This window comes from Orbicella faveolata, unplaced genomic scaffold (genome assembly GCF_042242905.1).
Source record: "Orbicella faveolata isolate gen_17 unplaced genomic scaffold, um_ofav_v1 contig_24, whole genome shotgun sequence".
Lineage (NCBI taxonomy): Eukaryota > Metazoa > Cnidaria > Anthozoa > Scleractinia > Merulinidae > Orbicella > Orbicella faveolata.
The window spans coordinates 9,085,929-9,097,888 of NW_028301552.1; the positions used below are offsets into that span (position 1 = coordinate 9,085,929).

An 11,960-nucleotide genomic window follows, 5' to 3' on the forward strand; every position below is an offset into this window, starting at 1 on the left:
GAAAACAGCCATCCTTCGGGCAATTTTAAAGGAAAATATCTTTTTAAACTGCTGTGCTGGAACGTAAACGAAAATTGTGATGTTGATGTTGCGATCGATCGCGGCGGCTATAAATCAAAAAGACAGCGTTCTTTCCTACTTGGCTAGTTTAACCTTCGGGAATTTATGGTACTCTTCTTTCACCGCTTATGCTGCTAACGACAACAGCCAAAAATAAAACACTATTCGCGTTTATTCGCGTGGAATTGCGGGCCTTGCCGATCAGCGGACCGCCTTCACGTGTGTGCAAGGGGCGAGCTTGCAAAGTCGAGATTTTAATTTGCGTGTAGAACGTGGGCGAAAAATACCTTATCCATCAAGCTAATATCTCAAAAACTGATGCGGTGACCCTACTTTTTAATGCAAAAAAAAATATTCAACAGCAAAAGCGAAATGCATATGCGAAATTGTAAAAAAAAATGTGGAGTGGAATTTCTCCAACTTGGAAATTTTTCATATTTCTTTTTTTAACAAAAACCAACTCAATAGAATTTTTATAATTTTGCCTGTTTCTTCTTCTGTGTGTAATAAAAAGATTTTTATGGAAAAATATGGGGTCACCGGCTTAGTTTTTAAAATAGGTGCAATTGATAGTAAAAAGTGGGTCAAGTTTGTTGCTGTGCAACAGGACAGTGCAACCTTGATTTATGACTTAAACATAATGAAAAGTACAGTGGAGAGTGACGTTAAAAATAGCACAGCCATTCAAAACAGTACAGTTCCAAGCCTGAAAAATCGCACCTAGTTTAACAAGTCTCAAAAAAGCAGAAAACTGTTTTGAGCCACCCTAAAAGACACAATTCTCCTCTATTTCAGTGCTTTGACATCAGTTGACAATTATCGACGGAGAGCAAGACAGTATACACTGTATTAACTCGTAGGTTGACTTCGAATAGCTAAGTACTACTACGGAAAAAGTGATTCTTCTTTGCAAAATAGCTGTCCCTATTGTTATCACAGAACAATCAGTAGCTGCTTACTTTAACACATAAAACCTCGAAAACAAAAAACATATCCGGTGAAATAGAGCACTAAAAAGTCAAGTTTTGTTCCCAAATTTTGATAGTAGTTTTCTTTTGCTGCCACCTTTTAAGCGATGTTTTTTTCGGCAATTAAAAATCGCTTTAATAGTTCTGGAGAATCGCGCTTCCGTATTCAATACGAAACGCTTTGAAAGGTTTTGTTCCCAAATTTTGAAAGTAGTTTTCTTTTGCTGCCACCTTTTAAGCGATGTTTCTTTCGGCAATTAAAAATCGCTTTAATAGTTCTGGAGAATCACGCTTCCGTATTCAATAAGAAACGCTTTGATTCCAAACGGCAAAGAACTCGTTAAGAATCGGTATATTAAAGCAAGAAATAGTCTTATATTATGAAAGTTTCTCATTCACTTGTCAAGGGTGTATTCGTTGCAAAATCAATATTATTATAACTTTACTTAAATTCGTGGCTGAAAGGAAATCATTAAAAATCATTTACATTATAGTAGGTTGTCAAAAGAGACGATTTTGTTTGAAATCTCGTTAATTGACTTCCTGCTCATTTGCTTCGAAGAGTTGATTCATTAGGCCATATATGGTGCCGTTTTATCTGTAGCTGTTGTGTAAGCTTTTCACCCGAATTAATGTTTCTGCGGAAGACAAGGAAATGAGTGAAAAACACTTCACACGCAGTAACTGGGGCTATCTCTCTTTCAAGCTGGCTTTTTGCGCACGTAGTTTGACCGCGATCAAACAAGTTGAACAAAAACTCATTCGTTGGATCATTTCATTAGAGTTACATTTCCTGCGGTTGAAGAGACTGTGTACATGTGAAAAGAAAAGAGCTTCAAAACGCATGCGATTCACGGTCCTCAAACCTTTAAGGAACCTTATAGAACCCTAAGATCTCTTCACCGTAGGTGGTTTTTATAGTAAGGCTGGGGAAAAGGGATTTGTGAGCGACGGAGAAACACTTAATTTCCATGAGTATTCACGCTGAGAACAAACGCTCAACCCTACCATTCCTCATCGCATGCATACAATGTACTATCCATCTCTCTGTCTTCACAAAGTGCTCAAAAACTTGAGTAAACAATACACAGATATAAGCGACAACTGCTTATTATGACTGCTTTGAAATTTTCTTTTCTTTTAATACAATCAAAATAAATTTAACGACACTCCTCTGGTGCTGGCGTGACTTTTCGGTGACAATACAACTAACATTACATACATATAAATGTATGATAGATTCTTATGCAAATTAGGGGATCTAAATGGGGAGCGTAATGTCTGGAGTATTGAAAAGGGTGTTAAAGAAATTCCACCCTAGTGTAAGAGTTTTTTTCTCCGAAGTTTTCCTTCTCCCTCTGCCATCTTCTTTCTTGTCTTACTCTTCATACATTTTTTTCCTGATCGTTTGGAGTGATTTTTAAGCCTTAAGAAGTCGAGAAGTCCAAGTGTCTATAGCTCATTTGGTGTAAAAGATGGAACTTTTCTTTAACAACCTGCTCATAAATCTGCTCATATTATGTATATGTCTATAAAATAGGGAAAAAATATAATGAAAATTAAATTTCGTCATTACAGTAAATGTTTAATAATATGAGAATGATAAAGATGCTCATGGAGGTAAAATCTAAAAGAAGAGGAAGACTTTGTTGTCAAGATTGCTTCAGATATTTACTAAGGACTACCTCTAGTGTCATCAGAGTCCATAGTCACTTTCAAGGAACCCGGAAATTCTGTGTTGGTTAAAACAATTTTAAGTCGAGACATTGGTATTTGTAATATATTCCACCCGGAAAGTCTTAAACCGACTTTATTGCATTCAGTTGTTGGATTTTGCAAAACTGAAACGTTTTTTTATCATGGATAAGTCCAGAAAATCACCTGGCTTCTCCGTATTCAAGGTTTCGTTCGAGAAATCACATGGTGCGTATGACTAAATTTGGTTATTCCCCTGACTTTGAATGTTGTTTTGTTTTGTTCACGGCCCTCTAGGAAGGAATGGCGAAGTTTGCCTTAACCTTAAATATTCGACAAAACAACTTGTCAAGGAGACTTCTAAGACCTTGGCGATAGTTTCCACTGAAGATAAAACAGATACAAGGGTTCATGGCACAACTTGCGCTGGCAATAATCTGGACAACAAACCAATAGCGCACGGTGCCACATGAAGGCGAACTAGTGTGGTCCCACCCGAAGGTCGAAAGAAAAGTTAAAACACTGACAGGCAACCAGCATATTACAAACACTGAAACAATGGTAATGGCCATCTTTAACACGTTTCTTTGCTTTTTTGCCCGTAGGTTTTCAGTGTTGATCGATTGCTCGCCTGGGAACTTCTGTGTCTTGAGCTTAAAAAGAATGATTGAGTAAAGAATGGTCATCAATGCAAAAGGGATAAATACTTCTATTATAGACAGCACTATAATGTAATTTTGAAAAAAATGATATGAAGAATCATCAAAAACTTCATTCCAACGGACCTCACAAGCCAGCTTTTCTGGATACTCAACAAATTTATAGACCAACTGGAAACTGGGTAGTTATCGCGAAGATCCATGTGACAAGAATCAAGAAAGGACATAACTTTGGACCGATTAGTGCTGAACGGAGGGGAAATACCACAGCTCCAAATCGATCCACTGCTATCAGAACCAGGTTCTGGATAGACACTGCAACGGAGACAACTGTTGCGAAGGAAACTATTTTACATAAGGTGTGGCCAAGAGTACCATGTATCAGCCATGAGTCGCTGTTAAGCCCTGTTAGTTCCCATGTAAAGGCGAAAACCGAAAAGAGCAGATCAGACATAGCCATGTTAACGATGAAAAAGTTAATAGTTTTTCTCATGGTTTTGGTCTTGTAGACAATTATTGCGACGAAAGAATTTCCAGCAAGCGAAGCAACAAGAATAATGCTGTAAGCAACGGTACTTCCGATATTTACTGCTTTCAGACTATCGGGACTGAGACAGTTCGACGTTGTGTTCATGCTTAGCAACATTGTGGTAGGGTTGGTGCGTTATTTGCCCAAGATCTTGGCTAAAAATTCCACTAAAACTTGTAAGAAAACAGGTTCAACACATTGGACGTAGCCGAGCGACAGCTGCTAATCAGGGGCAGCAGACGATGTGATGAAATAGACTGTTTTGCATTTATATAGTTTTTTGCCGCTTTATTTAATTTCCACCGAAATAACGTTATTGACGTTGGAGTAGGGAAATTGCCACGGATGTTATAACTGTAGAAAGGAATTATGTTGCAAAGTCAATAAGAAAAATATTAATTTACTCTGTTTACAGAAGAATAAGTGATTTCTTTTCTTTTTTCAAATGCGATCTAAAAGAACAACGTGAAAAGCAATCTAATTCACTGTTGGTCCAATCGAGTACCGAGAGACCTGACATTGTTAAAATTTCGAGAGTGCCTTCTTGCGGGATTGCTTATAGTTTTATTTTTCAGTGTTCTCCATGCTGTCAAAGATTACAGAGCAACATTGAGATGCGAAAAAAATCAAGGGGAGAGAAAGATCATGTGACTAAACTAAGGCGCACTCAATTTTCGCGAAGCCATAACTGTTATCACTCAATGTTTTCACTTTTCGCTGTGTAATCTGTCAGGATTAGGACCGATTCTGTCCAGGACCGTTGTATGTCTAGTGTTCAAACTATTTATTCACTTATTTGATTCAAAATATGTCTGACCCATTTTCCCAAGTATGAACCTTTTTTTTTTCAAGTTTGACCCTTATTTCCAAGTGTGTCCCCCTTTTACCAAGTTTGGCTTATTTTTCAAAGTGTGACCCATTTTTCCAAGTGTGACCCATTTTTATAACCGTGACCCATTTTTCCAAGTGTGACCCATTTTTACAAGTTTGAACCATTTTTCCAACTGTGAACCATTTTTCCAAATGTAACCCATTTTTCCAAGTGTAACCCATTCTTGTAAGTGTGACCCACTTTTCTAGGTGTGACCCATTTTTCCAAGTGCTACCTGATTTTCCAAGTGTGGCCGATTTTTCCAAGTGTGACCCATTTTTTGAAGTGTTACCTTTTTCCAAATGTTTCCTATTTTTACAAGTTTGACCCATTTTTACAAGTGTGACCGTTTTATCCAAGTGTTACCCCCTTTTTCCAAGTGTGACGCATTTTTCCAAGTGTGACCTATTTTTCCAAGTGCGATTCGTTTTTTCAAGTGTGACCCATTTCTCCAAGAGTGACCCATTTTCCCAAGTGTTATCTATTTGTCGAAGTGTGAGCCGTTTTTCTACTTGGTACCCATTGTTCCAGGTGTGACCCATTTTTCCAACTGTGACCCACTTTTCTAAAAGTCACCATTTTTTAAAATGTGACCCATTTTTCCAAGTGTGACTCATTTTTCCAAGTGTTGCTTACTTGTCTAAGTGTGATCCTTTTCTCCAAGTGTGACCCATTTTTCCAAGTTTGACCCATTTTTATAAGTGTGAAACCCTTTTTTCCAGGTGTGACCCATTTTTCAAAGTTGAGCCACTTTTCTAAAAGTGACCCATTTTTCAAAGTATTACCTATTTTCCCCAATGTGACCCATTTTTCCAAATGTGAACATTTTTTCCAAGTGTGATCCATTCTTTCAAGTGTGGAACTCCCTGGACTAGAGAGTAGTTATCAAATTATTTCTTGGCAACTACTTAAGTTGAAAAAGGAACTTTCAGCAAGGTTTGATAAATTTTTGTCAGAGTGAATAGTGATCATTTTTTCCTATAATTACTTAGCAGAGCGAACACCAAATGATCTAATAAAGAAGGATGATGAATCTACGCATCGGCTCGCAACATATTTTGTTCCAGACACCTGATAGGGACGCCGCTTCACAAGTATTAGTTGAAATTTCATCATAATCTAAATAAGAAAATCCGTTGTTGAAGTTAAGATATCATGCCTCTATTGTTTTGCTCAATAAATCTTTTGTTTAGTGAAGCTCCCCTTGCCGTACGTCTTCGTGGTTTGCTTAAGCTCCCAATAACGGGCGAACGCCAAATAATCCAACAAAGAACGGTGATGAATTCACGCAACGGGTCTCAACACTTTTTTTTTTCAGCCATCAAATAGTGTTCGTTGAAATTTCACTAAAATTTAGATAATTAAATCTGTTATTGAAGCTGAAATATCAGGGAGTGGGGAAGGTGCAGAGCAGTGGTGAAAGCATTTATATCAGTTCCACCAATGTGGCCCAGTTTTCAACTAATCCCGCTCACGGAATCATCTGTGGGTTGAGTTTGTTGTTGGTTCTTGTCCTCAAATATTAGACCTTTTATTCCTATATGACTGGCATTAAAATAATCATTTTGTTTTTGGATTGAATCATTAACAGCCGAGAAATTCGCAATTATGTGCAATGTGCTCACACATTCTCTGTAATGGTGTTCCCATACATGCTCTGTAATTTAACAATATATTTTTCTAGCTTGAGTAATAGAGCTAGCTATAGATCTGAAATTTAGCAGACATCATCTCTGCATTATTCACTAATTAATTTGTTTTTGGATTGAATTTTATTTGTTTCTATGTCTCGATGTGCTGAACGATATCATGAGTGTAACGGTCACAATGATGGTCTTTCTAGCAAGCAGACTCTAACTTGGAGTTACCACTTGTGAGTCTCTAGTTTAGAATTTCTCTTATGAAGCACGAAATTCCAAATCAAAATTACCGCTCGCAGGTTATGATTCTCTTTTCTCTAAGAATCAATGTGTCATTTACCACAGTTATAGGTCAGTGTTAAATGTACCATGCGGAGTCCCAATTGATGGTCCTCCCAGCGAGCCTCTGAGTCTCTCAAGTACGAAATCCCAAATCAGCAGAATTCCCGCTGGTAGGCTATCGGGTTCTTCTTCCTGTAAGAGTTAATATGTTATCTACCAACAGTTAGGTTAGTCTTAATGGATAAAGTCCACCATAGAAGGTAGAACCACATCACCCGTTTAGAGGCTTTGGTCTCTTTATCAGAAACGATGAATGCCTTTGAATGTGTCATCTACTGCTTTTAGAAAGCAAATTGCAAAGACATCTCTTTTTCCCAATAAGTCTGTTCGTGTTTCAAGTGATGTAATTCTAATAATGGTCACATTGACAGTTCTCCTAGCGAGCAGACGCTCTGGTTTGGAATTCCTCGCATTAAACGTGGAATTCCAAACTAGATCACCTCCTCACAAGCTTTGTTTCTCCTTCCAATAATAAATGATAAATTTTCTGCAAAATCACTCGGTTTTCTCCGTGCGCGTGTTGACTACGTGTGCGAAATAATATCACTTGTAGTTTCTGGCATGAAGCGAGAAATCCATCGTAGGAAAAACGATGGCGGCTGCACATTTTACCACAATGCCCTGAGAGCCTACCACAGCCTATAAGGCACAAAGAAAGCCAATTTCTTTTACAGTATTCGTCCCTGTTCCAAGGACATTAAGTAGCCTAGGTTTGAAGATTTTATAACGTTTCCGTACGTTTTAGTGAACGTTATTAAGGTTTTCGTGCGCTAGGAACTATGGGTAAATGCACCAGTCGCCATCTTTATTTCTACGGAGGATTCCAAACCAGAATTCCGGCTCCTATGGTTCTCCCTCCTGTAAGAGTTAATCTGTATTCTACCACAGTTAAGTTAGTTCTAATGAATAAAGTCTACCATAGAACCACATCACCCGCTTACATTCTTTAGTCTCTTTATCAGAAACGATGAATGCGTTTAGTTAAATGTGTTATCTACTGCTTTTAGAAAGCAAATGTCAAAAACATCTGTTTTTTCCACTGACTATGTTCGCGTGTTAAGTGACGTAATTCTAATAACGGTCACATTGACGGTTCTCCTAGCGAGCAGACGCTCTGATTTGGAATTCCTCGAATTTAAAGTGGAATTGCAAACCAGATCACCTGCTTGTAATTCAATCTGTCATCTAAGTCTAGTAGATGTTATTATTATTATTATTATTATCATCATTATTATTATTATTATTATTATTATTATTATTATTGTACCGCAACAAACCTGGATGTGCAAATTGCCACAGTTCAACCCCATCACTGAGCTTACTATTGTTACTCGTATAGTTCTCCTAGTACACTATTGCAAATTACATAATCTAATTGGTTAACAACGCACAGGTCGAAACGATTTTCCTCGACCTCAAGTTTCAAAGGTATTTTACCTGAGTGTTGCTGTGCTGAGCGATATAAGTCTAACGGTCACATTGATGATCCTCCAGTCAGCAACTGAAACTCTCTTGTTTGCGGTTTCTCACCTGAAGCTCAAAATTCCAAATCATAATTCCTGCTCGCAGACTATAGCCCTCTTTCTTCCAACAAACCATGAATCTGGTTAAATTTGTCAACTACCGGTAGTGGATGCAATTATGTAATTAAGTCATCTGTAGCTCCTAACACTACACTACAAATAGACTCCTTCGTTTTCTGATGAAGTGTCAGTGTGTCAGATGAAAGTCTATTGCTACAATTGGTGGTCCCCTAGCGAGCAGACTCTGATTTGGAATTTCTCGCATGAAGCATGGAATTCCAAATCAGAATCCCCGCTCGCAGTCTTTGGTTTTCCTTTCTCAACATGTTAAGAATCAATATGTTATCTACCACAATTAGGTCAGTCTTAGTGTGTCTTCCTTTAACCGTCATCCATAGCTAGGAAACTATACCACGAAGGGACTCCCTCGTTTTCCGAATGTGAAAACAATGAAAGTTTACCGCTCGAATTGATGGTCCTCCTAGCGAGCCCAGTCTCTGGTTTGGAATTTCTCGTATGGTACAAGAAATTCCAAATCAGAATTCCCGTTCACGAGCTATGGTTCCTTCCTCCAAGAGGCAATCTGTCATCTACCATAGTAAGGTCAGTCTTAGTGTGTCAGTGTCTCTAAAATGATGAAAGTCCAGTTCTCCAACTGATGGCTTTCCTCACGAGCAGACTTTCTGCTTTGGAATTTCTTGCATGAAGCACGAGATTACAAACCAGAAATCCTTCTCGCAGGCTTCTGGTCTTGCCTCAAACGAGGAACCATGAACTCAGTTGCATCTGTCATCTACAGCTTGCAAACTACGCTACATTCAATTAGACTCCCTCGTTTTCTGATGAAGTGTCAGTGTGTCAAATAAAAGTCTATTGCCCAGCTGACGGTCCTCCTAGTGGGCAGACTCTCTGGTTTGGAATCTCTTGCATGAAGCACGAAATTCCAAATCAGAATTCCAGTGTTAAGGTACCGGTGTCAGTGTCTCAGATAATGAAAGTCCAACGATCTAATAACGAGTGGAATCTCTGATTTGGATTTCCTTGCATGAAGCTTTCCTTGCATGACGCCTTCCAAAATAGGATTGACGGTTATCCTAGCCTACAGTACAGGCTTAGTTTTTGGTGCGCGGGTGCACATTTTCGTATTAGGCCGCCATCTTGAATTTAGTAACTGTGGAGGATTAGGGCGAAGAAATATTTGCCGAGGGAGTAGGCGTGAACTGGAAATATGGGCAAGGAGGGAGGGGAAAGTAAAAACTATATCAAGTGCACCACCCCTACCCTACCCACCCCCGGCCTCTGCACCAACACTCCACCGGTCAAGCATCCAATTACAATCCAAGATGGCGGCATTAATCGGAAACCTGATTTTATTATTACTATCTAACGTTCCGCTCCAAAATAACGCCTGTACTGCAGTCTGCAGGCTACGGTTATCCTAGCGTATTGACTCTCCGGTATGGAATTTCTCGCATTATACGTGGAAAATCGAAGCCAAATCACATGCTACCAGGTTCTATGTCCACCAGACGACGATAAATCTGTTACAAAGAAAAAACACACCAGTAGTCTTTTTTTATGTGCGTGTTGACTTCTTGTGTCTTATAATACAAGTTTAATGTTTGAATTATATTGAGGTCCTGCAAAGAAGACTCTGGTTTTTCGTTTCTCGCAAGAAATGTGAAATTCCAAACCAGAATTCCTGCTTGAAAGCTATGGCCTTCCTTCCTCAAACAAACGGTGAATCTGGTTAAATTTGGTATCTACTGCTATTAGAAAGTTCAATTCAAACACAATTCCTCTCTTTTTTCACGAGTGTGTTACTGCGTGGAATGAAACATATCTAACGGTCACATTGGTGGTTTTCCAAGCTCGATCGTTCTCTCTGGTTTAGAATTGCTCGCATGAAACGGTAAAAGGCAAATCAAATAAACTGCTCACGTGCTATAGCCCTCCTTCCTCCAACAAACTTCCAACAAATGATGAATCCCGTCGAATCTGTCATCTAAAGGAATCGCTTGAAACAATCTCTTGTTACCCCGGCACTAGTTTTGAAGGGGGAGGTAGCTATTATACTGCTCCGGCTCTGGTACTACTCTGTAGTAGTGATGAAGTTCTTCCTGGTTGCTAAGTATCAAGATGTTGCGACAGGACAACTTTTCTTATGCCTTAGAGTGGTTGCCATCGCCGTTGGTAGAAGAGGGGTATTGCCCACTTCCCAGGCTTGAACTCCGGAGGCAGAAAATTAAACAACGCAAAGACTTTGACCCCATGGAAAATTCGAATTCAGATTTCATGCAGATTTAGCGAGAAAAACCACGCTGATTGCTGTAAGATTGATCAAAGAATTCCTCTGGACAAGGTCTAAGGCTGAGTTCGCACGCTAATGTGATATCTTTGACTGTCATCAAAGATTAACAAATACCGTACATAACAATGCAAACTTAACACGCTTTAACGCTACACGTGTCGGTTGAAGTTGTAGGAACATCTGCGACAAATATTTTTGCAGCTGAAACTTATTTATAACTTTCCTTAACAGGCTTCAAGGCTAAACAGGAAACAACTGGAGAGGTGCTTCCACATACAAGTTAAATTAGCCTGCGTAGCAGCCGTTTCCTTTCCTTTTCCAGGTGGAGTGATAGTACAAGCGAGCAAGCAAGCGGGCGAGCGAAAACGCAGGCCTGAGGTGAGCAAGAAATCGGGGAGAAGTGGAGAGGGGATGCTTATTTTTCGCGCTCACTCGCAGTTTCGTTCCCTTCGCGTGCTTTTTTGGAAACGCCTGCTACGCAGCCTAAAGTTAAATCTGGACTTACAAGTTCAAAATCAAGCATGAACTCGTATTCGCGTGAGCTTATGATGCATGTTATGGTGTTGCATCTAAATACTCATTACCAAGACATAACAACATCAAGTCGAGGGGGATGCGTGTGTATCGTCAAATATGCGTTTCTGATTCTGACAGCAGTCCTTCAAACGTGATTTTTATTTTTCGTCATGTGTTTACGTATCATATTCCGCCAGGCGAGACAAGACATTCGGAGCAATTTGGTTTTCGATGTCCTCAGGCTAGTCTACAGATGTTGCTGGCGGTTATCAGTTGCCTCGTTAACGATGAAACCGCCATTTTGTGGTGGTGGAAACAGTAGTTCGACTAGTCAGTTTTAATCAATAACGCTGCCAGACTGGGACATAGGAAAGCAGCTGCGCCGTATCCAAAGACTGGGTGAGCATATGGTTTGGTTTTGAACAGCAGCTTTCGGGATCTTTTAATATTGGAATGCTTGTAAAGTCTTTTATCTCAAGATTTAGTTTGTTTTCTGTCGTTCGTTAGTTTTTAGCTTGAGTGTTCTAGGTATCGTAACATTTTTCATTTATTTTTGTGACAAGATAATTATTGTTTCAGAATCGATTATCTACTATTGATGTAATTATAAAATTATATGATTTGCCGGGTTCTCGTGTTCTCGTGTTATAAGTCAAAATCTCGTGATGTAACAGCTCGAGATCTCGAGTTAGTAAAGCGAGATGTCGCAATATAACTCGAAATCTCTTGTTACTAAGTCTAGATCTCGCATTATAAGTCGAAATAAAGCGAGATCTCAAATTTTAAGTCAAGATCTCGCGTTATTAACACGAGATCTCACATTGTAAGTCGAGATCTCACGTCATG

At 39.1% G+C, this 11,960-nt stretch overlaps 1 pseudogene; it reads right to left on the reverse strand.

Moving 5' to 3' along the window:
* Nucleotides 1-2,136: 2,136 nt before the first annotated feature.
* On the reverse strand, nucleotides 2,137-4,222 carry LOC110052680 (neuropeptide receptor 22-like; annotated as a pseudogene).
* Nucleotides 4,223-11,960: the final 7,738 nt, after the last annotated feature.